Below are 23,862 nucleotides of genomic sequence, written 5' to 3'. Positions count from 1 at the left end.
AGAAAAACAGGAAAGCAGAAGAGGAATAGTTGAGAACTGCTGAAAGTTTTTAAAACGTGGCTGGAGCAGGCCTCATGGAGAGGGTGACATCTGAGTAAACACATGAAGAAAGTAAGAGAATGACGCCTATGGGTATCCAGGCAAAAGTGATCCACCCCGAAGGAAGAGCGCATTCAAAAGTCCCAAGGTGGGAGCCTGTGTGGTGTGTTTAGCGCAGCTGGATGACGGGGTAGCAGAGTGATTAACGGGGTGAATAAGGAGAGTAAGTCTGAGAGGTATCATAGGTCAGATTATGAAGAAATTCTGAGACTGTTGTAAGAATTTGGCTTTTACTCTGGGTGTATTAGGGTTCACTAGAAACAGAACCAACAGCATGTGTATACATACATAAAGAGATTCATTATAAGGAACTGGCTCGTGTGATTACAGAGGTTCACAAGTCCCAAGATCTGTGGTCAGCAAACTGGAGACCCAGGAGTGCAGATGGTGTGGTTCTAGTTTGAAGGTGTGCAGGCTTGAGACCTAGGAAGAGCTGTTGTTTCAAGTTCGAAGGGAGGAAGAAAACTGATATCCCAGCTGGAATGCATTCAGGCAGGAGGAGTTCCCTTACTCATGGGCGGGTCAGCCCTTTTCTTCTATTTGAGCCTTCAACTGATTGGATGAGGCCCACCCACATTCGGGAGAGCAATCTGCTTTACTCAGTCTACTGATTTAAATATCAATCTCATCCATGGGGTGTGTATATATATATATATATATATATATATATATATATATACAATGGAATACTACTCGGCCATAAAAAAGAACAAAATTTTGCCATTTGTAGCAACATGGATGGACTTGGAGGGCATTATGCTAAGTGAAATAAGTCAGACAAAGAAAGACAAATACTGTATATCACTTATATGTGAAATCTAAAAAAGAAAACAAACTAGTGAATATAACAAAAAAGAAGCAGACTCACAGACATAGAGAACAAGCTAATGGTTACCATTGCGGGGGGATATAGAGGTGGGGGAGCGGGTTCGAGCCCTGGTCTGGGAAGATCCCACATGCTGCGGAGCAACTAAGCCCGTGCGCCACAACTACTGAGCCCGTGAGCCACAACTACTGAGCCTGCGTGCCACAACTACTGAGGCCCGCACCCCTAGAGTCCGTGCTCCGCAACAAGAGAAGCCACCACAATGAGAAGCCCGTGCACCACAACAAAGAGTAGCCCCCACTCACCGCAACTAGAGAAAGCTGGTGTGTGGCAACAAAGACTCAACGCAGCCTAAAAAAAAAAAAGGATGTATTCTGCAATATGGAAAATATAGCCAATATTTTGTAATAACTGTAAATGGAAAGTAACCTTTAAAAATTGTATTAAAATTTTTTAATTTTTTCAATAAATAAAATTAAATTAAAATGTAAACAAAACAAACAAACAAAACCCAAACAAACAAAAATCAGTCTCATCCAAAAACACCTTCACAGAAACACCCAGAATCATGTTTGACCAAATGTCTGGGCACCTCGTGGCCCAGCCAAGTTGACACATAAAGTGAGTCGTCACACTGAGTGAGTTGTTATGATTTCAACAGTGATGCTGATGTGTGTGTGTGGTTTTCTTCCACATCACCAAGCAATTAACTCAATTCTGATGCCACCTCCCTAAAGATAGCATCCGATCCCACAGGTGAAGGGCTCAGTCCCACAAAACTGCCTCAACTTCAGACACCAATTACAAGTCCAGGTTGTCACCTGTGCTTCTGATCCACTGGCTATAGATCAGAGGTTCCCATGATCTCCTCCTTGGGTTCCATTGATTTGCTAGAGCAACTCACAGAACCCAGAGAAACCAGTTTACTTACTATCTTACCAGTCACCTAGGTTACTAGATTATTACGAAGGATATTAAAGGATACAAATCAACAACCAGATGAAAAGATGCATAAGGCAAGTTATGCGGGAAGGGGCATGGAATTTCCACGCTCTCCTGGGTACACCATTCTCCCTGAGTCTCCGCCTGTTCACCAGCCTAGAATCTCTCCAAACCCCATGCTTTCGGATGTTTTGGAGAATTCATTACAGAGTCATGATTGATGAAATCAGTGGCCATTGGTCATTGATTCAACTTCTGGGGTCCTCTCTCTTCCCTAGAGGTCGAGGGCATGGGACTGAAAGTTCCAACTCTCTAATCACCTCTAGGGCTTCCCTGGCAACCAAGCCCCATCTTAAGTGCGTCTCAAAAGCGACTTCATTAAAATAACACAAGACCCCTTTATCACTCTCATTACTTAGGAAATCCCCAGGTTTTTAGGAGCTCTGTGCCAGGAACAGGGATGAAGACCGAAATACATTTTTCTTTTTATAAATCACGATATCGCAGGTGTGAAGGCAGTTCAGGGCTTGAGCAGAAAAGGGGCAGGCTCTGATTTACTTTCACCTGATCACTCTACTTGCTGTTCTGAGCCTAGATTCCTCTGCCAGGGTGTTGCAAATGCCGGGATGTGAGATGGGGGTGGCAGGTCAGACAGTAGGGAGTGGTGAGAAGTTGAAGAGAACTGAGGGGGGATTGACTTTCAGAAGTGTGGGGTATGATTGTGCAGGGTCTGTTGTCCAGGAAGATCTGGAGCTGAAGCACCCGTGATATATCCCTTACCACAAATGACCTCCAATCCAGACCTCCCCTATCACTGGTTCTGCATACCAACCTCCTCCCCTAATTCATAAAACTTTGACCAAACCCCACTTGGGGAGACAGATTTGAGCTTTGCCTCCTGTCTCCTTGCTGGTCGACCACTCAGTCAAGCTTCTTCTTTTCTCAAAAGCCGGTACCATCATACTGGCTTCTAGGTGCATCGAGCAGTGAGCACTTTGCTTGGTTACAGTTGCTGACGTGAAGCCACCATTGCCACAGAGGCAAAGACTTCAAGGGATTTTTAAAAAATATTTATTTATTTATTTTGGCTGCTCCGGGTCTTAGTTGCGGTCTGTGGGATCTTAGTTCCCTGACCAGGGATCGAACCCGGGCCCCCTGCATTGGGAGCATGGAGTCTTAACCACTGGACCACCAGGGACGTCCCTAAGGGATTTTTAAAGAGGACTGGGCGCTCTACTGGGAATGTGTGGAGTGAGAAATGCATATTTGACACACAAATGGAGAATCAACAGAAGGTACTCATTCTATGAGTCTGGAATTTAAGGAAAAGTTCTAGCTGGACACACAAACTTGGCCTGTCACTGTGCAGACAGCATTTCAAGTCATGGGCCTAAGAGAGATCAGAGAGGGAGCGAGTTTAATTGGAAAAGATAAGGGAGTTCCCTGATGGCGTGGTGGTTAGGATTCCAGGCTTTCGCTGCTGTGGCCCAGGTTCGGGGAACTGAGATCCCGCAAGCTACACTGCGCGACAAAAAAAAAAAAAAAAAAAAGGAAAAGAGATGGGGACCATCTCCAGGGGCTCTATGAGCTGCATATCAGACCCAGCTTCCTGCTGAAAATAACTAAAATTACAATTTCATTTTAAAATAAATAATCATTGTAACTGTTCTGAAAATCCTCGAAGCGCTGGCAGGAGAGAAGAATTTTCAGTCCGAAATCTAGGAGAGGGTGGAAATCCAGAGAGGGAACCCAAGTCACACATGCCCTGGGGGAATTTTGAACATGAAAAACTTGAATTTGGGGCTTCATGGACATGAGGATCAAAGTCAGACTAGACGTCAGGGAAGGGAAAAGCTTGGGACTCGCGGTCACACATAGCTTCTGCACACTCTCAGGCTCTGTCTAGGGGGACGGAAACTAGAGCAGGGCCAGCCCTGCAGGTGGGCCTGCACTCCCCACTCCCCCCCCACCCCCGGGGTTACCCAGTCATTAGTAGGGAGGGCAGAAGCATCTCTAGGCTGGAAGGTCAAGACCCTGCCCTTGAGACACTTGGTGACCTGGCATCTGGAACCTGGGACCATTTACTGAAGTGCTTGCACCTGAAGAAATGTCTCACTGAGCAATAAAATACAAAGAAACTATAAGGGACTAAAAATAACTGCATGCATGGGCAAGTGGGGCAAATTATGAACAACAAGATGATCCCTGCACCCAGCACCACCAAGGGGGTGGGTGGACCACCCAAGCTACACCTCTGGCCCGACCCGCCGATCTGCCCCTACCCTCACCCCCTTTAAGGGACCAGCTTGCCCCCCTAGAGAGTGAGCAAGGGTACCTTTCTGCAGCACAATAAAGCCCAATACAGCCTTACCTGAATTTCTCATCTGGCCTCTCATCAATTTCTCTTTTTTCTTTTTAACGATTTTTATTTATTTATTTATTTATTTTGGCTGCACTGGGTCTTCGTTGCTGCACGTGGGCTTTCTCTAGTTGCGGCAAGCGGGGGCTACTCTTTGTTGCTGTGCACGGGCTTCTCATTGTGGTGGCTTCTCTTGTTGCGGAGCATGGACTCTAGGCGCACGGGCTTCAGTAGTTGTGGCACGTGGGCTCAGTAGTTGTGGTGCACGGGCTTATTTGCTCTGCGGCATGTGGGATCTTCCTGGACTAGGGATCAAATCCATGTCCCCTGCTTGGCAGGCGGATTCTTAAACACTGAGCCACCAGGGAAGTCCCTCATCAATTTCTATTGATTAAAGGGTCTAAGGACCTGGGTCTACAACACCCTGGTATTACTTCATTCTCTTACCCCATGTTCTGATTCATCTATCAGGAATGGGAACACAGACACAGTGAGCGGGAAGGAAGCTGCTGCGCATGGACGGAAGGACTAGACGGAAGGATGCTGATTGAACAGAGAAGGAAGTTTCCCCATAACATTGTTACCAAAGGCAAGTTCATGTGCCCGATGCACAGTGAAGACAAACAAACCCGAAAGTCAGAGTTTGGAGAAAGGTTTATTCCAGGGCCACGCAGGGCGATGGGTGACTCATGCTTAGAAAAACCTGAACTCCACGAAGGGTCTCAGCAAAAATTTTTTTTTTTTTTTTTTTTGCGGTACGTGTGTCTCTCACTGTTGTGGCCTCTCCCGTTGCGGAGCACAGGCTCTGGACGCGCAGGCTCAGCGGCCATGGCTCACGGGCCCAGCCGCTCCGCGGCATGTGGGATCTTCCCGGACCGGGGCACGAACCTGTGTCCTCTGCATCGATAGATGGACTCTCAACCACTGCGCCACCAGGGAAGCCCTCAACAAGGCATTTTTAAAGGCCAGGTGAGTGGGGGGTGTCCCGGGGTGTGTGATCAGCTCATGCACAATTCTCTCATTGGTTGATGGTGACCAATACTTAGGCACCAGAAGGTCCGGGGGCTACACAGCTCCTGGTCATCAGGTAGTTAATTTCTCCCATTTGGTGGTGGTCTTTAGCATCCGGAAAAACTCAGGAAATATACATGAGATACTATTGTCAGCGTACTTCAGAGAAGAGCTACAGCGGAGGGTATGGGGGAGGGGTCTTTCCCAGGAAGGCCCCATAGGGTTCTGCTCGGTTGCAACATCTCTGGGGAAGGAAGAGGCTGGACTGGACATCCTCAGAGCTCAATACTTGGTGAGAGCCTGCCTGAGAACAAGGCCAGCAAAGCTACAGGGTTAATGATTCTTTTTTCTTTTTTCGGCTGCGCTGCCTGGCACGCGGGATCTTAGTTTCCCCTCTCCCCCCACCCCCTCCCACTCCCACCCTCGCATGGAACTTAGATCCCTAACCAGGGATCAAACCCATGCCCCCTTCAGTGGAAGCACGGAGTCTTAACCACTGGACTGCCAGGCAAGTCCCAACGATTTCTTTTTGAAAATGGAGTTTGGTGACACTGACCAAGTCCCGAAACCCTCAGTGCCTGAAGCCAGTACACTTCAGAGCTTTTCAAGCGAAGCGAGTAAACACTTGGATTTGTTTTGTTTTCTCCATCAGGCCAACTTGGGCTGGAAAGATGTCGCGTGTGCCTAACACAACCTTGCCCCTCACTGTCAGGCACACACACCCTTACCTACTCTGTCTCAGCCCCTGAAGCTGCCCCAAACCTCCCCGGGAGACTTGCTTTCGATTTCCCCGTTCACAGCCCTTCTGTGGACTCCTGGGAAACACGCTGACCTATGTTCATAGTTTTTAGCAACTCCTTCTCTGATGCCCATTAATATAAAATAACAATGACCAAAACCTGCCGTAGAAATAAACAAAGACCAACGTCTTAGTTCAGGCTGCCATAATGAAATACTGGGGGGCTTAAACAAAAGGAAGCTATTTCTCACAGTCCTGGAGGCTGGAAAGTCCAAGATCAAGGGGCAGGCTGATTCGGTTCCCTGGTGAGGAAGACCCATTTCCTGGCTTGCAGATGGCCACCCTCTCACTGTGTCCTCCTGCAGCAGGAAGAGAGAGATTGAGACAGCAAGCACTGTTCATTCTTCTGATTATAAGGACACTAATTTCGTCATGGGGGCTCTACCCTCATGGCCTCACTTAATCCTGTTTACCTCCCAAAGGCCCTACCTCCAAATACCATCACTTCGTGGGTTAGGGCTCCAACATACAGATTTGGGTGGGGAAACAAACATTCAGTCCAAAACAACCAACCAAATGAGAACAAGCAGGGGCTACTTAGAGCTTGCTGTTGTAACCGGAAGTGGGGTCCGGCTGCTCGCCCCTCAAAAGCCAATAAAGAGGCGAGGTTGGTGGAAAAGAAAGTTTGCTTTATTTTTGATGCTGGTGGGGAGGGCACCTGTCCAAAGGCCGACTCCCTGCTTCTGACAATCAGGGGGTGAGAGCTTTTATATACAGAGGGAGGGGGCTACATGCAGAAAGAGCGCTGTCAGCTCGGACAGTCATCTTGAAATTGGTCATCGGTGGTCTGACCAGCATCATCTTAATTGTTTTAGGTAAAGTTAATCTTCAGTTCCAGGGTCGGTTTGTTTCCATTTCTTTGAGGCCAGTTCTCGGAATTGTGGCAGCTTAGGTCATGGCTACAGTCTGGTCATCATGTAGTTCACTTCTGCCACCTGGTGGGGCTTTCAGTATCTATAAGACAGCTCCCAGGATACGGCTCAGAATGTTACCTGTAGCCCTTCAGGAGGAACTAAAGGTCCTTGACTGTGCTTAATGACTAAACTATTATTATTTGGTCTCCTTCGACTGTCTTCCTTTGTTTCTGCATTTTCTCACTTCTCTGAATAAACTTATTATTTGGCTAAAGTTTTTCCACAGACAAAAGGCAGGTGGAGGACATGGCGGGCATAAACCATAGGGTCCTGCCTCATTTCAAGCAGGGGCTACTTACCCAGAGCTTGCTGTGACAAGGGAGTTGGCCACCAGCAAGTACGTTCTGGCAGGCACTCAAAGGCAGACAGAGGAGTGGGGAAGATTCATAGAGGAGAAAAGAGAAGGCTTCAGGTGTGCTCTGATTGGGGCTGTGGACCTGGGGGGCTGCGTAGAAGTGGCGCATGCTCTGTGATTGGTTGGGGGTACATATCTGGCTTGTTGTGATTGTTTCTAAATTGGGAGCAGGGACAAAAACTAGGAAAGCTGCCATGAAGTTCTGTCCGTCTGGGGCTTATTGATACAGGGGTTGTTGTTTAGCTTCCTGAAAGGTTGCCAGAGATACGGTCTGACTTTCTACAAGTCTGACTTGTTGATAGCAGGCTGGCCTCATGGGCTGGTTTCTGTAGATGATGGGTTGGTTTCCTGGGCTTGGTGCTGCCCATGGTGCGTTAAGGTTCTATTCTGACCTATGGTCTGAGGTCATCCATTGGTATATTCAGACTCTCACAGTGTTGTAGAACAAACTCCACATTCCAGAAGAGCTGCAACATCATCTCAGGGCAAGGACCTACACGCTTATGTTTTCAAAACAAATCAGTTACCTTCTTGAATGTCTAAACAGAAGAGGCAGTACTAATCTGGTGGTTGAGCCAAAGAACAGGCTAAAATTTCTCTGCCTGGGCTTCCCTGGTGGTGCAGTGGTGAAGAACCTGCCTGCCAATGCAGGGGACACATGTTCGAGCCCTGGTCCGGGAAGATCCCATGTGCCGCAGAGCAACTAAGCCTGTGCGCCACAACTATTGAGCCTGCACTCTAGAGCCTGCAAGACACAACTACTGAGCCTGCGTGCCACAACTACTGAAGCCCGTGCACCTGGAGCCCGTGCTCCACGACAAGAGAAGCCACCACAATAAGCCCACGCACTGCAACGAAGAGTAGCCCCTGCTCACCGCAACTAGAGAAAAGCCTGCACGCAGCAATGAAGACCCAACACAGCCAAAAATAAATAAATAATTTTTTTCTTTTTTTTTTTGCGGTACGTGGGCCTCTCACTGTTGTGGCCTCTCCCGTTGCGGATCACAAGCTCCGGACGCACAGGCTCAGCGGCCATGGCTCACGGGCCCAGCCGCTCCGCGGCACGTGGGATCTTCCCGGACCGGGGCACAAACCCGTGTCCCCTGCGTCGGCAGGCGGACTCTCAACCACTGCGCCACCAGGGAAGCCCTAAATAAATAAATTTAAAAAATTTTCTCTGCCTAATTAAATTATGTGAAGCCTAAGATTATGGCTTAGGGAAAAAAGGCTGGGCAGCGTTGGTCTCAGTAGCAATGGATGGTGGGGACAGGAGCTCATCTTCTTTCACGAGAGATGAGGTCCCAGCAGCATGGTGACAGGAGACTCACAGCTCGTATGGGGCTTCATGGCGTGGAGATGGACAGTGGGGATTAATATCCCATTTAAGTTGCTTCATTTTTTGTGGGGTCATTCCCTGCTGCAGTCCCCAAACTTTAAGTATGTTACACATAATCCCATTGGATTCATAGTGCTGGAGAATGCAAGAAAGAAGTTTTTGTTCCCATATTGGGAGAAAGGACATGGCTGCAGATGAAAATTAGGAGAATGACGTCATCCATAGAAATCCTCTCAAATAAGATGCAGGGCTGGCAGTCTTGCATTTCCTGTGCTTTTTTGGCATGGGAACTTCAGTTATATTCTCCCTATATTAAAATCCTGGAGGGGGGTTTCCCTGGTGGCGCAGTGGTTGAGAGTCCGCCTGCCGATGCAGGGCACACGGGTTTGTGCCCCGGTCCGGGGAGATCCCACATGCCGCGGAGTGGCTGGGCCCGTGAGCCATGGCCGCTGAGCCTGCACGTCCGGAGCCTGTGCTCCGCAACGGGAGAGGCCACAACAGTGAGAGGCCCGCGTACCGCAAAAAAATAATAATAATAAATTAAAAATAAATAATAAAATCCTGGAGGGCTGCAAGATTTGGAGGACCTCGTTTCGTACCATGCATGATGTTAAAATCCCTGAGGATATCGATCTGTAATACGACAATTTGGACATAATTGAAGGAGGACAGAAGGAGAACCAAGAACAAAGGCATAAGCACTGTCTGAGGACATGGTATGATGTAGTGAAGTTAAAGAGTGGGGAGGAAATTATGCAGGGCTCCATTTAGCAAGGATGTCAACCGTGGGAAAGATGGCATCCACACTCGAGCAGCAATGACTCCAGGGCTGAGGAAAAAACAGGGCACCTGTGAAGACCTACCTCTGATTTGGCTTCTGGTGAACAGGCAAGGTCTATCTCGTATTTATGTTTCATTTGGCTGAAACAGTTTGGAAACATTTTAACTAAAAAACGTAGAATATTTAAACATTGGGAAATATCTCACCATAACATGAAAGCCTTCTTGAAAAAAACGGAAGGTCTGATATTCTCACAGAGTAGCCATCAGCCGAGGCTGAACAATAAATGATCTCCTTTACTTTGCTATACTCCCCACCATGCACTATTGCATCCCTCCACTGAAGCCAAATCCAGGTACTATTTGTCAGAACACGTGCCCAGTTGTCTTCCTTACACTAGTCTACTTCACTCATTTACCACAGCTGTCTTGTCCACGTAGAGATTTGATCTGGGAGGCCCTGAACCTACCAAACAAAAATCCCACAAGCTGTAAGGTGTCTCTAACTGGATTTAGCCAAGGTCAAGTACTCCTTGAGAAAGGGGAAGAAACCAAAGTTCAAGGGCTCCCCCTGCTGGACTTGAGGAACTTAGCATTTTTAACATATTTCAGAGGTTAAGTTTAGGGAAACCATGTTCCCAACGTGCAGATGTGATAGGCCCAGCCTCCAACAAAAAGATGACACACACACAGAAAGAGAACAAAAATGACATAGCAAGAGGACTTCTGGTTTCAGTCCTAACATTAAAATTGTTTGGAAGTTGTCAATCTCATTCTTACAATGAGAAAAATGTGAACAAACTGGGAATCAATGATTTTTCTCAGACCCATCAGAGAACTGAGATCACAGAGCAAGCCACCATCCTGAAATCTAGAGAGACTGGAAAATTCAGAAAGTTACAACTGAGATCTTTCTCTTCACTTTCTGCTCAGCTTTGCTGTGAACCTAAAACTGCTCTAAAAAACTGTCTATTATAACAACACCACTACTACGGTCTAAAGAGACAAACCAAGCAACAGAACAAGACTCTGAAATGACCCAGATGTTGAAATGATCACACAGGGGATTTTAAATAGCCATCATTACTATGTTAAAATTTCTAAAAGAAAAAAAAATAGACAACATGCAAAAACAGATGGTAAGGCAACAGAGAGATGGAAGCTCTAAGATAGAATCAAAATGAAATGCTAGGAATCAAAAACACCATTAACAGAAATGAAGAATTCCTGGTCTGACTGACAGCAAAGTAATGCCTCCCCTGCAACACTGAGATGTGGGTGCAGGAGAGAAAATCCCTCAGCTCCTCGGGTCCTGGCTTGGGGAAGTATTGACTTTTTAAAAATATTGAATATTCTAATTCATGAGCACGCTATATCTCTTATTTAGGGTTTCTTTAATTTCTCTCAGCAACATTTTCCAGTCTTCAGAGTAACAGCCTTGAAACGATTTGTTAGTTTTACTTATAGGTATATTGTGGATTTTCATTCTTTTTCAAAAGATATTGTATTTTTAATTTAATTTTCTGCTGTTGCTAATATGGATATAGAACTTATTTCTGTGTATTGATTTTGGTTACAGCTACTCTGCTAAATTACCTACTAATTCCAATAGTTCGCTCGTATATTTTGTTTGTTTGTTTTGGTTTTTGGCCACGGCACGCAGCTTGAGGGATCTTAGTTCCCCGACCAGGGACTGAACCCGGGCCCATGGCAGTGAAAGCTCAGAGTGCTAACCACTGGACAGCCAGGGAGTTCCCTCACTTGCATACTTTGTGTTTTCTCTGTACACTGTCTTGCCATTGGAAACAATGATGTTTTGCTTCTCTCTTTCCAATCACTATGCCTTTTATTCCTTTTCCTGTTTCACTGCACCCTCTAGTAATTTCATTACAATGTTGAATAAAAGTGGTTGGAATAGACCTCCTTGTCTTTTTCTTGACCTTAGAGTAAAAGTGTTCAGTATTTCACTATTTAATATAACTGAAAGCCCATGTTACGTAAGTACAGTGAATCCAGGGCTACTCACCAAAAAAAATTCTAGATCATAGTTTGTATTTAGTTTACATACAGGTTTTAAAAACTGTTTTAATTCATCAGTCACAGTTTAACACTTGGAGATATCTCGCAACAGTCTGAATGGCTAACGTCTCTTGAAAATTTTAAATATCTGGCATCCCCAAGCGACAGAAATCAGCTGGGGCTGAGTGGGAGCTGCCCAGTTTTATTTTGCCGCATTCTCCCCTGCTGTGGTCTCCCCTGCACGGAGGCCAAAGTTCAGGTACCATTTGTCAGTATACTTGTCCTGTTGTTTTTTTAACCCCAGGCCTCCTGCACTCACTTTTTCAATATATATTTTAAAATTTATTTATTTTTTTCCCGCTGCATCTGGTCTTCGTTGCGGCCTGCGGGCTTCTCTCTAGTTGTGGCTTTTGGGTTTTCTCTCTCTAGTTGTGGTGCCCGGGCTCCAGAGCTCATGGGCTCTGCAGTTTTTGCGGCACGCAGGCACGCGGGCTTGCGGACTCTCTCGCTGAAGGCGTGTGAGCTCAGTAGATGTGGTGCGCGGGCTTAGTTGCCCCGTGGCATGTGGGATCTTAGTTCCCTGACCAGGGATCGAACCAGCATCCCCAGCACTGGAAGGCGGATTCTTTACCACTGGACCACCAAGGAAGTCCCTGCACTCACTTTTATACCTGCTTTTCTACTGTGGGGACTTAATTTTGTATTTCCTGGGAAAATAGATGCACTGACCCATCAAACAAAACTTCCTCCAGCCAGAGGCTTACTCTCTAACTTCATTCCTCAAGAGTGGATTTGCTCAAGCTGAGGTAGGAAAACAATCAAAGTCTAAGACCGCCCCCTGCTGGACAAGGCTCACTCAGCAAGCTTGACTGGTAAATTCAAGGAGAGACCAAGATCTCCAATTTCTTCCAAAACACTTTTGACAAAATTCTTTAGAAATTTATTTTATTGAGGTATAGTTGATTTACAGTGTTGTGTTAATTTCTACTGTAAAGTGATTCAGTTATACATATATATATTCATATATACTCAGTTATACATATATATACATTCTGTTTCCTATTCTTTTCCATTATGGTTTATCACAGGATACTGAATATAGTTCCCTGTGCTATACAGTAGGACCTTGTTGGTTATCCATTCTGTACATAATAGTTTGCATCTGCTACTCCCAAACTCCCGATTCATCTTTCCCCCACCCTCTCTCCACTTTTTACAAATAATAAAATATAAAAGGAATATAGCATGAAAAAATTAGAGTATTTTAATTGATTAACTGTATCAAACAAAAAATGGTAGGCTGTAGCAGGTTCCCACTTACTGGAAATTAAAGAAAATTTTCTTTTTAGATATAAGCAATGATAAGACACCAAAATCAAAACAGAACTAGAAAACCTAGGGGAAATAATTAAGGAAAAACAATGACAATTAAAAATTGAAATGGACTTAGGAGAATAAAATACAATATTTGGCACGCAGAAAATAAAAACCAGTGGCATAGACTCCAGGGTTGGGACAATCACACAGGATGCGGGGGAACGAGCCAAGCGTGAAAATGATGAGAAGAAAGGGGATAGCTCTGGAGGAACATAATTACCCGGAGAATTCTTTGTTCAGTTCATTGTTAATAACTAGAAAATTGGGGATAAATGGATGATTTTTCAGGAACATGTAAATTTCAAACATTCTCAAGAAGAGATGAACATATTAAATAAATTAGTAACTATAAGATGAACTGACAGAATCATTAAATTATTTCAAACTATCTACAAACAGACAATGCTGATTCAATGTAAACTAAAGATAAACATGAAAAGTTGGGGACTTCCCTGGCGGTCCAGTGCTTAAGAACCTGTGCTTCCACTGCAGAGGGCGCCAATTCCAGCCCTGGTCGGGGAACTAAGCTCCCACATGCCGCAAGGCACAGCCAAGAAAAGAAAGAAAGAAAGAATGAAAGAAAGAGAGAAAGAGAGAAAGAGACAGAGAGAGAGTGAGAGAGAGGGAGAGAGGGAGGGAGGGAGGGAGGGAGGGAGGAAGGAAGGAAGAAAGAAAGAAAAAAGAGAGAAAGAAAGAGAGAGAGCAAGAGCGAGGGAGGGAGGGAGGGAGGGAGGAAGAAAGAAAGAAAGAAAAAAGAAAGAAACAAGAAAGAAAGAAAAGAAAGAAAGGTTTCCCAATGATCTGTATAGAGCCAGCATCATGAAATATAAAAACCTAATATGGTAACATGAAAAGCGTTAACTACAGATGAATCTCCCTTTTGAAGATTGATGGGGAAATTCCAAAATAGAAAACTAGCAATAGAAAACTCCAGTAAATTAAAAATATATACCATGGGGAGTTCCCTGGTGGCCTAGTGGTTAGAATTCCGGGCTTTCACTGCAGAGGCCCAGGTTCAGTGCCTGGTCAGGGAACTGAAATCCCGCAAGCTGTGGGATCACACACACACACACACACACACACACACACACACACACACACACACACACACACACATATATATATATCATGGCCAAATGGATATTACCTAGGAATACTGACATGATTGAATATTCGAGTATCGATTAAAATAAATTTTCATTTAAATAGATCAAAGGAGGCTATGCATATCACTGTGTTACATGCTGAAAGGGAGCTATTAAAATTCAGGTATCATCTGCAACAAAAATCCCCTTATATAGAATTATTTTCTTAATCTAGAATTCTATTTACCTACCTACCTATCAAGTCACATAAAACCAAAAACAAGCTAAATGTTTCTATGTAAAACACTGTATTGGCCTACCCTGGGATTTCTCTTTTCAGTCTTTACTCATTTCCAAAGCAACCTCATCTAGTCCGAAGGCTTTAAATACTACCAAATATTGACAACTCCCAAATGTATATCTATGTATATCTTCATCCTAGCCCTCTTTGCAGAACTCCAGACTCATAATTTTTTTTTTTTTTTGGCTATGTTGGGTCTTCATTGCTACATGCGGGCTTTCTCTAGCTGTAGCGAGTGGGGGCTATGTGGTGCACGGACCTCTCATTGCGGTGGCTTCTCTTTGTTGCAGAGCACAGGCTCTAGGCACATGGGCTTCAGTAGTTGTGGTTCGCAGGCTCTAGAGCGCAGGCTCAGTAGTTGCGGCTCACAGGATTAGTTGCTCCACGGCATGTGGGATCTTCCCAGACCAGGGCTCGAACCCATGTCCCCTGAATTGGCAGGCGGATTCTTTTTTTGCGGTATACGGGCCTCTCACTGTTGTGGCCTCTCCGGTTGCAGAGCACAGGCTCCGGACGCGCAGGCTCAGCGGCCATGGTTCACGGGCCCAGCCGCTCCGCGGCATGTGGGATCTTCCCGGACCGGGGCATGAACCCGTGTCCCCTGCATCGGCAGGCGGACTCTCAACCACTGCGCCACCAGGGAAGCCCTTTGGCAGGCGGATTCTTAACCACTGGACCTCCAGGGAAGTCCCTGGAGATGTATTTCTGATGTATTTGTGGGGGGAGGTGAGCTCTACATCCTACTACTCTGCCATCTTGATTCTCCCCCCACTTCTCTTCCTCTTCTGATCAGTAGAGCTCAGGTGTGGCAGAGCAAGATAGATACCTGTGCAGAGAGATGACCTGAAATGCAGTGTCTCAAACAGAGTGAGGAGAGTGTCTACCCAAGAATATCAGAGAGAAATGTCAGAACCTCACCTAGGCGAGGAGGGCATTTGCGTGTTGAGAGCGTCAGGGTTGGGTGGGGACATCCCAGTAGGGGAAGGGAAGCCAAGCAGGATAAGGACCACCGCATTGGGAAGGAATAGTGGCTGAGATGGGGAACTAGTTACACTCAGAGGAACTAATCAAGGGAATTCCCTGGTGGTCCAGTGGTTAGGACTCCAAGCTTCCACTGCAGGGAGCACAGGTTCAACCCCTGGTCGGGGAACTAAGATCCCACATGCCATGCGGCAGCCAAAAAAAGAAAAAGAAAAAAAAAAAAAGAGGAACTAATCAAATAAGTAAACACATTATGGCTAAGGGGAACAGATTTCCCTTTCTCAGAGAAGGGATTTACACATATGGGAAGGCAGAAAACCAGAATGACCCAAGTGGTATTGGGTAGGAACTAGAGGTAAAGGAGTGAACTCATGAATTTCAATATGTGTTTTATGAATAGATTAATGAATGTGTGCAGACGAGAGACTATTTCCAACTAAGTCAGGAACGAGACAATAAGCTCCCACTGACTGTCACAATTATTATTTAACATTCTAACCGTGGGGTTCTTGGTTGTGAAGGAAACCAATTTGGGTTAACTTAAGCAAAAAGGGAATTCATTCACAGGACATTGGGCAGCTGACAGATAGGATGAGAAAGCTTTAGTTCCAAGTTTAGAAAATGGGTCAAAACCCAAGGAAACAATGGAAGGAGAATCATCGCCAAGTTTGCCGAGGGACAGCCTCGTTCAGTGCCAAGGCCATCAGAGGGAGCACAGGACCCTTCATGATGTCTTTATAAACTCTCAGTTCATTCAGACACGTGCACACTAACCACTAGGTTTCAGGGAAAGCAAGTATCTAGCCTTCAAGTCCTTGGTGCTGGGAAGTAGAACCTCCCCCAACGATGGAATTCCCAAACAGAGAAATATAGTTCAGCTCCTCAGTGCAAACTATATTTGCACACCCTCATTGTTCTGAGAGTGCTAGCTAAATGCAATTATAAAACAGAAGCAAATAAGAGGTTTAAATACTGGGAAGGATGTATCCTTATTATTTGCAATTAGTGTGATTATATACCTAGAACATTCAAAAAGTAACTGGAAATCTATTAGAAGCATATGATGACGCATTAAGGTGTCAAGTTATACCACAGTTTTTCAACTTTAACACTATTGATATTTGAAACTGGACAATCCCTTGTTCTGGGGGGAGAGAGGGAAAATGTCCTGTAGGATATTTTGCAGATCTCTGTCTTCCATTCACTAGATGCCAGTAGCATCCCTCTCCCCGACTCAGTAAGGACAAGCAAAAATGTCTCCAGACTTAGACAAACGTCCCCTGGAGGGAGAACAAAATCACCCCCATTTGCATCCGATTAATTAATTTATAAAAGTCAATAACTTTCATCCATTAAAAAAGGACCAATGGAAAATTATTTTTGTTCTATCTGGAGTGACATTGTGTATGGTGTGAGATAGGGATCTAATTTTACTTGTTGTTTCTTCATCAGATCTTGATTAGTGTATATAGCTTATATCTTGCCAAGTCAAAGAACTTGATAATGAGTTCTGTTTTTCTGTAAATTCTCTTGGGTTTTCTAGGTAGGGGATCCTATCATCTGTAAAAGATGACAATCTTGTATTTTCATTTCTCACTTTTACACTGCTTGTTTCAATTTCCTGTCTAGCTTCCTTCCCTGGTACTTCAGGAGCAATTATAATTGTGTTAATAGAGAGACTCTGCCCCAGTGTTCATAGTAGCACTATTTACAATAGCCAACACGTGGAAGCAACATAAGTGTCCATCGACAGATAAATGGATAAAGATGTGGTATACACACACACACACACACACACACACACACACACACACACACACACAATGGAATACTACTCAGGCATAAAAAAGAATGAAATAATGCCATTTGCAGCAACATGGATGGACCTAGAGATAATTATACTAAGTGAAATAAGTCAGACAGAGAAAGACAAGTATCATGTGATATTGCTTACATGTGGAATCTAAAAAAGTGGATATTGCTTACATGTGGAATCTAAAAAAGTGATACAAATGAATTTATTTACAAAACGGAAAGAGACCCATAGACATAGAAAACAAACTCATAGTTACCAAATGGGAAAGGGGAGGGATAAATTAGGGGGGTGGGATTAACACATACACACCCCTATATATAAACTTGATAAACAACAAGGACCTACTGTATAGCACGGGGAACTGAATTCAATATTTTATAATAACTATGAGGGAAACGATATAATTGAATCACTGTGCTGTACACCTGAAACTAACACGACATTGTAAATTGACTATACTTCAATAAAATTTAAAAAATAAAAATAGGGGCTTCCCTGGTGGCGCAGTGGTTGAGAGTCCGCCTGCCGATGCAGGGGACGCGGGTTCGTGCCCCGGTCCGGGAGGATCCCACATGCCGCGGAGCGGCTCGGCCCGTGGCCCAGCCATGCAGGCTGGGCCATGGCCGCTGAGCCTGCACGTCCGGAGCCTGTGCTCCGCAATGGGACAGGCCACAACGGTGAGAGGCCCGCGTACCGCAGAAAAATATATAATAATAATAAAAAAAAATAGGGACTTCCCTGGCGGTCCAGTGCTTAAGACTCCGCATTCCCAGTGCAGGGGACACAGGTTCAAATCCCTGGTCAGGGAACTAAGACCCCACATGCCGCATGGTGCAGCCAAAATAATGAAATAAAATAAAGTAAATTTAAACAAATTTTTAAAATAAAATAAAATAAAAATGAAAATAAAACTTTTTCAAAAGTTGAAAAATAAAATCTTAGATTCTAATCAGCTCTGTTGGGGCATCACAAATGAATGAATGTTCTGTTCGGCCCGTATTGGGTCACGTGCCCAAGCTATGTGTTTTGGGGGAGGGAGGAAAGGCGTTTTGCTAGAATATTCTTGTTAGAGTCACCTGGAGTGGGTGTCTCACAGGAAAGACAGGCTCTATTACCAGAGGAAGGGGAAGTGGATGGCTTGAAAAAACGGTACCCACTCCCACTCCAGTCTCCTTGAACCTCAGAACCACCTTCCCTCTGTTTTGCTGAGATGTGTAGAGTGGAGCGGCTGAAGGCTTTCACCAGATGACTAGAAGGCATGGCCCTAAGGGGAAAGAGTTAGGCTGTGCAGAAACCCTCCCTCAAAAATCACACCAACCCCCCAATCCAGGAAAGGGTTAATAGTGGGAGTAAGATTTGTCATCTTCGTCCCACCCACCACCACCACACACACCAAGGAAAGGTGGCCCTGTCCCCAGTTCCTGCAAGTCCACCAGGGCAAACTGCCACTTGGGATTATTTAACGGCACGATGGGAGTATCTGTTGCATTTGGATCCTCTGGTATTTTTGTGCTCTGCCAGTCTGGGGATCATCGCACCTGCGGGGATTAAGTGGTGCTGCAGGGGATTGTCTTGAGTTTGGAGTTTAACCCTCACATGGCAGCACTCTCTGACGGTGCTGTAGGATTATGTCCGGTTGGGGGTTGATTCCTCCCATGGAAGGCTACTCTGCTACTTGGAAGTTCTTCACAACCTGGTGCCCCTTTTTCTACAGCATTAACAAATGAGTCCTTGATCCAGACCTACTTCAGGGCGGGTTGAAATGTCTTTCTGGCTAACAGTTCCTGTTCCAGGAATTTGGGGATGGCCTTATGAAGGGTGGGGTGTTTCTATTTTCCATTGGCTTGCTGTTCTGAAGGATAATAGGAAAGGTGGAACTTGTGTCTCAGGAGTTGATGGGAATGGTGGTCTACCTGTATCTTAAGGGGATGGGAATTATGGATGTTGGGTACCAAGGTCTGACAAGAACTGTAGTACTTGTGTGCAAATGTCAGATGGGAGTGGTGGATCCCGAGGCTCAGGGGCTAATGGGAATGAATGGTGAATCCTGAGTCCCAGGGGTTTATGGGAATAGTGATCCTGAGTCTCAGGGGCTGATGGGAAAGATGGATCCTGAGTCTCAGGGGCTGATGGGAAAGATGGATCCTGAGTCTCAGGGGTTTGTGGGAATTGCAGTAGCTAAGTCTTAGGTGCCAAGGGATTTGTGAACCCTGTATATCAAAGAATGATGGAAACAGTGGTTCCTGTGAGTCACTAACCAATGGTAATGGGGGCCTTATGTTTCAGGAACTAATGGGAATTATGTTCTTTCATCCCAGAGGCTTAAGCAAGTCCCAGCCTAATCCATAAACCATTTGCTTTTCATCGAACCCTCCATTCATTCATTTAGCAAACATTTTCCTGAGTCTCTGCTCTGAGCCACACCCTATGCTGAGTGATACTGAGAACAGAGATGACTCAGACCTCAATGTTGCCCTCCTTGAATTCTCAGAGACAGACCCAGACATCGAGAATTACAGCACAATGGCGGAGGGCGGGGTGGGGGGACCACTTCCCTGGCAGTCCAGTGGTGAAGACACTGCACTTCCATTGCAGGGGGCGGGAGTTCGATTCCTGGCAGGGGAACTAAGATCCCACATGCCACGTGGCGCAGCCAGAAAAAAAAAAAAGAGAGAGAGAGAGAAAAAAAAAAATACAATGGGATCAGGGCCAGTACCAGGAGATAGCAGGGTGACGCAGTTACTATCCTGACCTGACTGCAGGGTATCTGGGGTGAGTGTAGACTAACAGTAATTCTGGATACCAAATCAAGGTACAGGGTATGACAAAAGGTCCTTTTATCAAACGTGAATTTGTGTGCATGACAAGTCCAACCTCTGCTGGAGAGCAATCCCAGGTGAGCTGCACATTTTCCCAGAGGCAGCCCATCTCCAAAGAAAGGGCATAGAACTTGGAGCCAGAGAGGCGTGGGTTCGAATCCTAGCTCTGCCATTCACTTTGTGAGCTTCGGTAACTCACTCTTCAGAACTCAGTTCCCTCATCCTTACATGAAGATAAAACAGTTCCTAAAAATAAGACTGCTGTGTTAACTGAATGACATAATGTATAACAAATACCCAGCCCAGGGCTTGTCCCTAAGTAGACATTCAATAAAAGGTATGGTTACATCATTATTATTCCTATCATTAGTAATTAATGACAAAATTTAAAGGCCCTAGAATTATTTATCAAATATCTGGGTTCAGCAGCTTAAGAGCATTGTAAGAAATCAGTTCTTTCAAAAGCCCAGTAATTTGAATATTCGTAAGCATTAGTTTCTTTATGTAAAAAAAAAACCCTCTTAATTGATTGAATAAGTAGGGCTGAATAAATTTATACAATGGAATACTATATAGCCGCTAAAATGAACGAGGTACCTCTATAAGCTGTGTAGATATAGGAGGATCTTCAGGATATAGTGTTAAAAAAAAAAGCAAAGATAGAAAAATATGATCCCACCTGCGGACAAAAAAGGCGGGGTGGTATAACATATGTGTGTAAATGTATAGACTTTCTCTGGAAAGATACACAAGAAACTGGTAAGCATAAGCTGTCCCCAGAGAGAAGTGGGTGGCCAGGGACAGGGCGGGAGGAAACTGCATTTTTCACCGTCTGAGCTCCAGAACGCTATACCCACCACATGTCTTCCCTAAATGTCCTCTGGCCTTTAATGTCGACGAGGTCCCAAGCTGCACACAGCATCTTCCCTCTCCTGTCCTCCCTTCTTCCTCTTGGTTCCCCATCTGGAACAACTTCTGCCCCTCAGTTTCAGGGCCAGACTTCCGGCTGTTGTATCTTCTTCACCTCTTCCATCACGCCCCTCACGTTCTCTGCCCCACCACCTCCTCTGGGTCCCCAGGGTCCCAGCCCCTGATCAAGCGTCCTCCTCCCCAGCCTCCCAGCCTCCAGTAGTCTCTCCCCCTCATCTCATCCCCCACGGCCCTCAGAGGGGTGTTTCTGACACCCAGCTCTGACCCTGTCCCTTCCCTTGCTCACAGCCCTCCAAGGATCCGGGTCACCCTCACGGGAAAGTTCCCAGCCCGGCCTTCCGAGCGAAGAGGAACCTGGCCCCGCCCACCACCTCGGCCTCCTCTTCCAGGCTCCTGGGCTCCCGTCAGACCTGACTGCCTGCCCTTCCCCCAGAATGGCCCCTGGTTTCCTGCCTTTGGGTCTCCGCTTGAGCTGTGCCCTCTGCCTGGAACGCCCTTACTGCTGTCTCTCTCTCCCTCTCTCTCTCAACAATTCAGATCTAACTTCTCCCAGGTCTTGGAGGTCACAACCACGGCCTTCCCTGGAGGTCCTTTCCTCCCACAGACGCTGGGTCCTCCCTCTGTCAAACCCCGACCGCCCTGAATTGGAACTGTCTGCGTCTGGGTCTGTCTCCTCCGTAAGACTGTGAGCTCCGTCTGCAAGGGCAGATCTGGGTCTGATTCACCCTTCTCTCCCCAGTGGGTGGGTGGGTGGGTGGAGAGCCCGAAGCCGAGGGAGGGGAAGGAGGCTGGGAGAGCAGGAAGGGGGAGAAGAGGGGGGAGAGGAGCAGACCCTGATTGGGGGGGGGTTGATGTAAGGAGAAAGAGAGAGACGCGGAGACGAGACGGAGGGGAACGCACAGGGCCAGGAGGAGGCAGGCGGGCAAAGAGAAGGAAAGGGAGGAGAGGTGGAGGGGACGAGAGAAAGCGGAGAGAGAGGAGAGAACCGGCCCCGGCCGAGGGAGGAGGGAGGAGGGAGGAGTGCGAGCGCTGCCGGCTCTGCAGCCTCCCGGCCCCTTTTGTCCCTTCCCTCCTCCCTGCGTCACGCTCCCCGGCCCGGCCTCTCCTCCCTGCTCCCTCCCCCGCCCCGCTCCTCCTCCCCGGGGCTGGATGGAATTTTTTCCCCTGGACCGGGGCCAGCTCCGGGGCAGGGGGGTGGCGGGGGGGGGGGAAGCCAAGCCGGACTGGGCCTGGCGATGGGGAGGGGCCGGGGCGGGGGCCCCCTGGGGAGGGGGCTGGTCCGGCGGGGTCCCGGGCGGGGGAGCCGGGCCCGCAGAGCCGGGAGGAGGCGCAGGCCGGAGGGAATCGGGGAGGAGGGAAGGAGGATGGCGGGGACGCCGGGAGGAAGAGGAGAGGCCGTCGGGCGGCGGAGGCGGGGAGAGGATGGAGAGCTGTCGGCGGCGGCGGGGCCCGGCTCAGCCCGGCCCGGGCGCTGCCCACCGAGACCCCTTCCCCCCGACGCTGGAGCTGCGGAGCCGTGAGTCTGCGGAGAGGGAGGGGGATGGGGCCCGGGACCCGAACTCCAGGGTCCCTAGGGGGAGGAGGCAGCCGGGGGCCTGGATTTCTGGGTTCTTGGAGGAGGAGGGGGCTGGGAACCCAGACTCCTGAATCCTTGGAGGAGGGGACTGGGGGCCTGGATTCCGGGATCCAGGAGGAGGAGCGGGCGGGGAACACCTCCTGGTTTCCATTGGGAGGAGAGAGATGGGGCTGGGGTAGCTGGGTTCGGAGCTGGAGCCGACTAGGGCGAGATGCCCTCCCGCGCCCTCAGGGGAGGTGGAGGGAGAGAGTCTGGCCTTGGAGGTGCCTGTGGCAACGGAAGGGTTAACGTCTGGCTGGAGGGGAGGGGGAGGGGCAGGGAAGGGGCTGCGGGGCTTTGAGGGGTCAAGGGTGAGCCGTGCAAGTGGGAGGGGGCTGCAGAGGAGTGGGGGAGGCTGTCTGGGCTGCCAGACAGGCCAGGGTCAGCGGCGGGGGCAGGGGATGTCTGGCGGAGGAGAGGCCCAGCATCCAGGCTCCCCTGGGGACCCGGGATTCCAGGCCCCAGCCCCCTCCTCCCTTAGACCTGGGAGTCCGCGACCCAGCCCCCTCCCTCAGAATTCCAGAGTGCGAACCCCTAGCCCCCTTTACCCCAAGATCCAGGAGTCTGGGCCTCCAACCTCTCCTCCCCTCAGACCTGGGGCTCCACGTTCCATCCCCCGCTCTCCACGAAAGCCCGGTGTTCGGGCCCCCAGCCCCTTCCTGCCCAGAACCCAGGAGTCCCCACCTCCTCTTTAGCCCCAGCTGGAGTCCAGCCCTCTGGGGGTTAAGGGGGCGGGGCCAACTGGTTGCCATGGTGCCAGACTGTTTGGGTCTGCTCTCTGACCCTTGGGGGCTCCCCAGGGTCTGCAGAGAGGGGGAGGGGGACCCAGACCTGGGGGAAGTCCAAAGCCAACCTTTTCCCCAAATCCGGCCTATGGGCCCAGGGAGTTCGGGCCTCCACCAAGGCCTTGTCCAGTGACCTTGAACAAGTCCTGACCCTTCTCTCTGGGCCTCAGTTTTCCCGAGGAGAAATGTGTGGGAGGAGTGGGGAGATGCTCAGGTCCTGCAAATCTTTAAGATTCTCAGCTTCCCCTCTGCTCTCACCCCCCTCCTCAGGCCCCAGGCAGCCCCGGGGCATGCTGGGAACCCAGGCCTGGGCTCTGGGCCAGGTTGTTGGGTGGGGGGGCGGCGGGGGCAGCCTCCTCCCTTCCCCTTCCTCCCCACCTTGGCCTGACTCTCGCCCCCGCCTGAGGGTCTGGGAGGTTGGGAAGGAGGGAAGGGGAATGAGAGCTGGGACCGTAGACCCGTCTCTGGCCCCTTCCTCCCCCCTTGCCGCCTCCGCCCCCTTCCCGCCTCTCCTCCCCCTCCTCAGTAGGTCGCTACCCCGGCCCTGGGCCCCTTCTCCAGCCACCCCAGCTCCAGACCTGGCTCCGAGCTGCTGCGAGGGGGAGGGAGAGAGGGAAGGAGAAAGGGAGAGAGAGAGAGAAGGGGAGGGAGGGAAGGAAGGAGAGAGACCTAGGAGGGAGGGAGGGAGAAAGGGAGAGAGAAAAGGAGAGAGA

General features: G+C 48.0%; 1 non-coding gene across 1 annotated transcript; it reads right to left on the bottom strand.

Annotated features, from left to right (window-relative positions):
* Window positions 1-2,992: 2,992 nt before the first annotated feature.
* Window positions 2,993-3,065, bottom strand: TRNAW-CCA (transfer RNA tryptophan (anticodon CCA)). Its single transcript has one exon. It is a non-coding gene; the product is annotated as a tRNA-Trp (tRNA).
* Window positions 3,066-23,862: the final 20,797 nt, after the last annotated feature.

Source organism: Lagenorhynchus albirostris, chromosome 19 (assembly GCF_949774975.1).
Source record: "Lagenorhynchus albirostris chromosome 19, mLagAlb1.1, whole genome shotgun sequence".
NCBI classification, from domain to species: Eukaryota; Metazoa; Chordata; class Mammalia; order Artiodactyla; family Delphinidae; genus Lagenorhynchus; species Lagenorhynchus albirostris.
The sequence above is the reverse complement of the archived record's forward strand: the minus strand, read 5'-3'. Positions and strand labels throughout refer to the sequence as shown.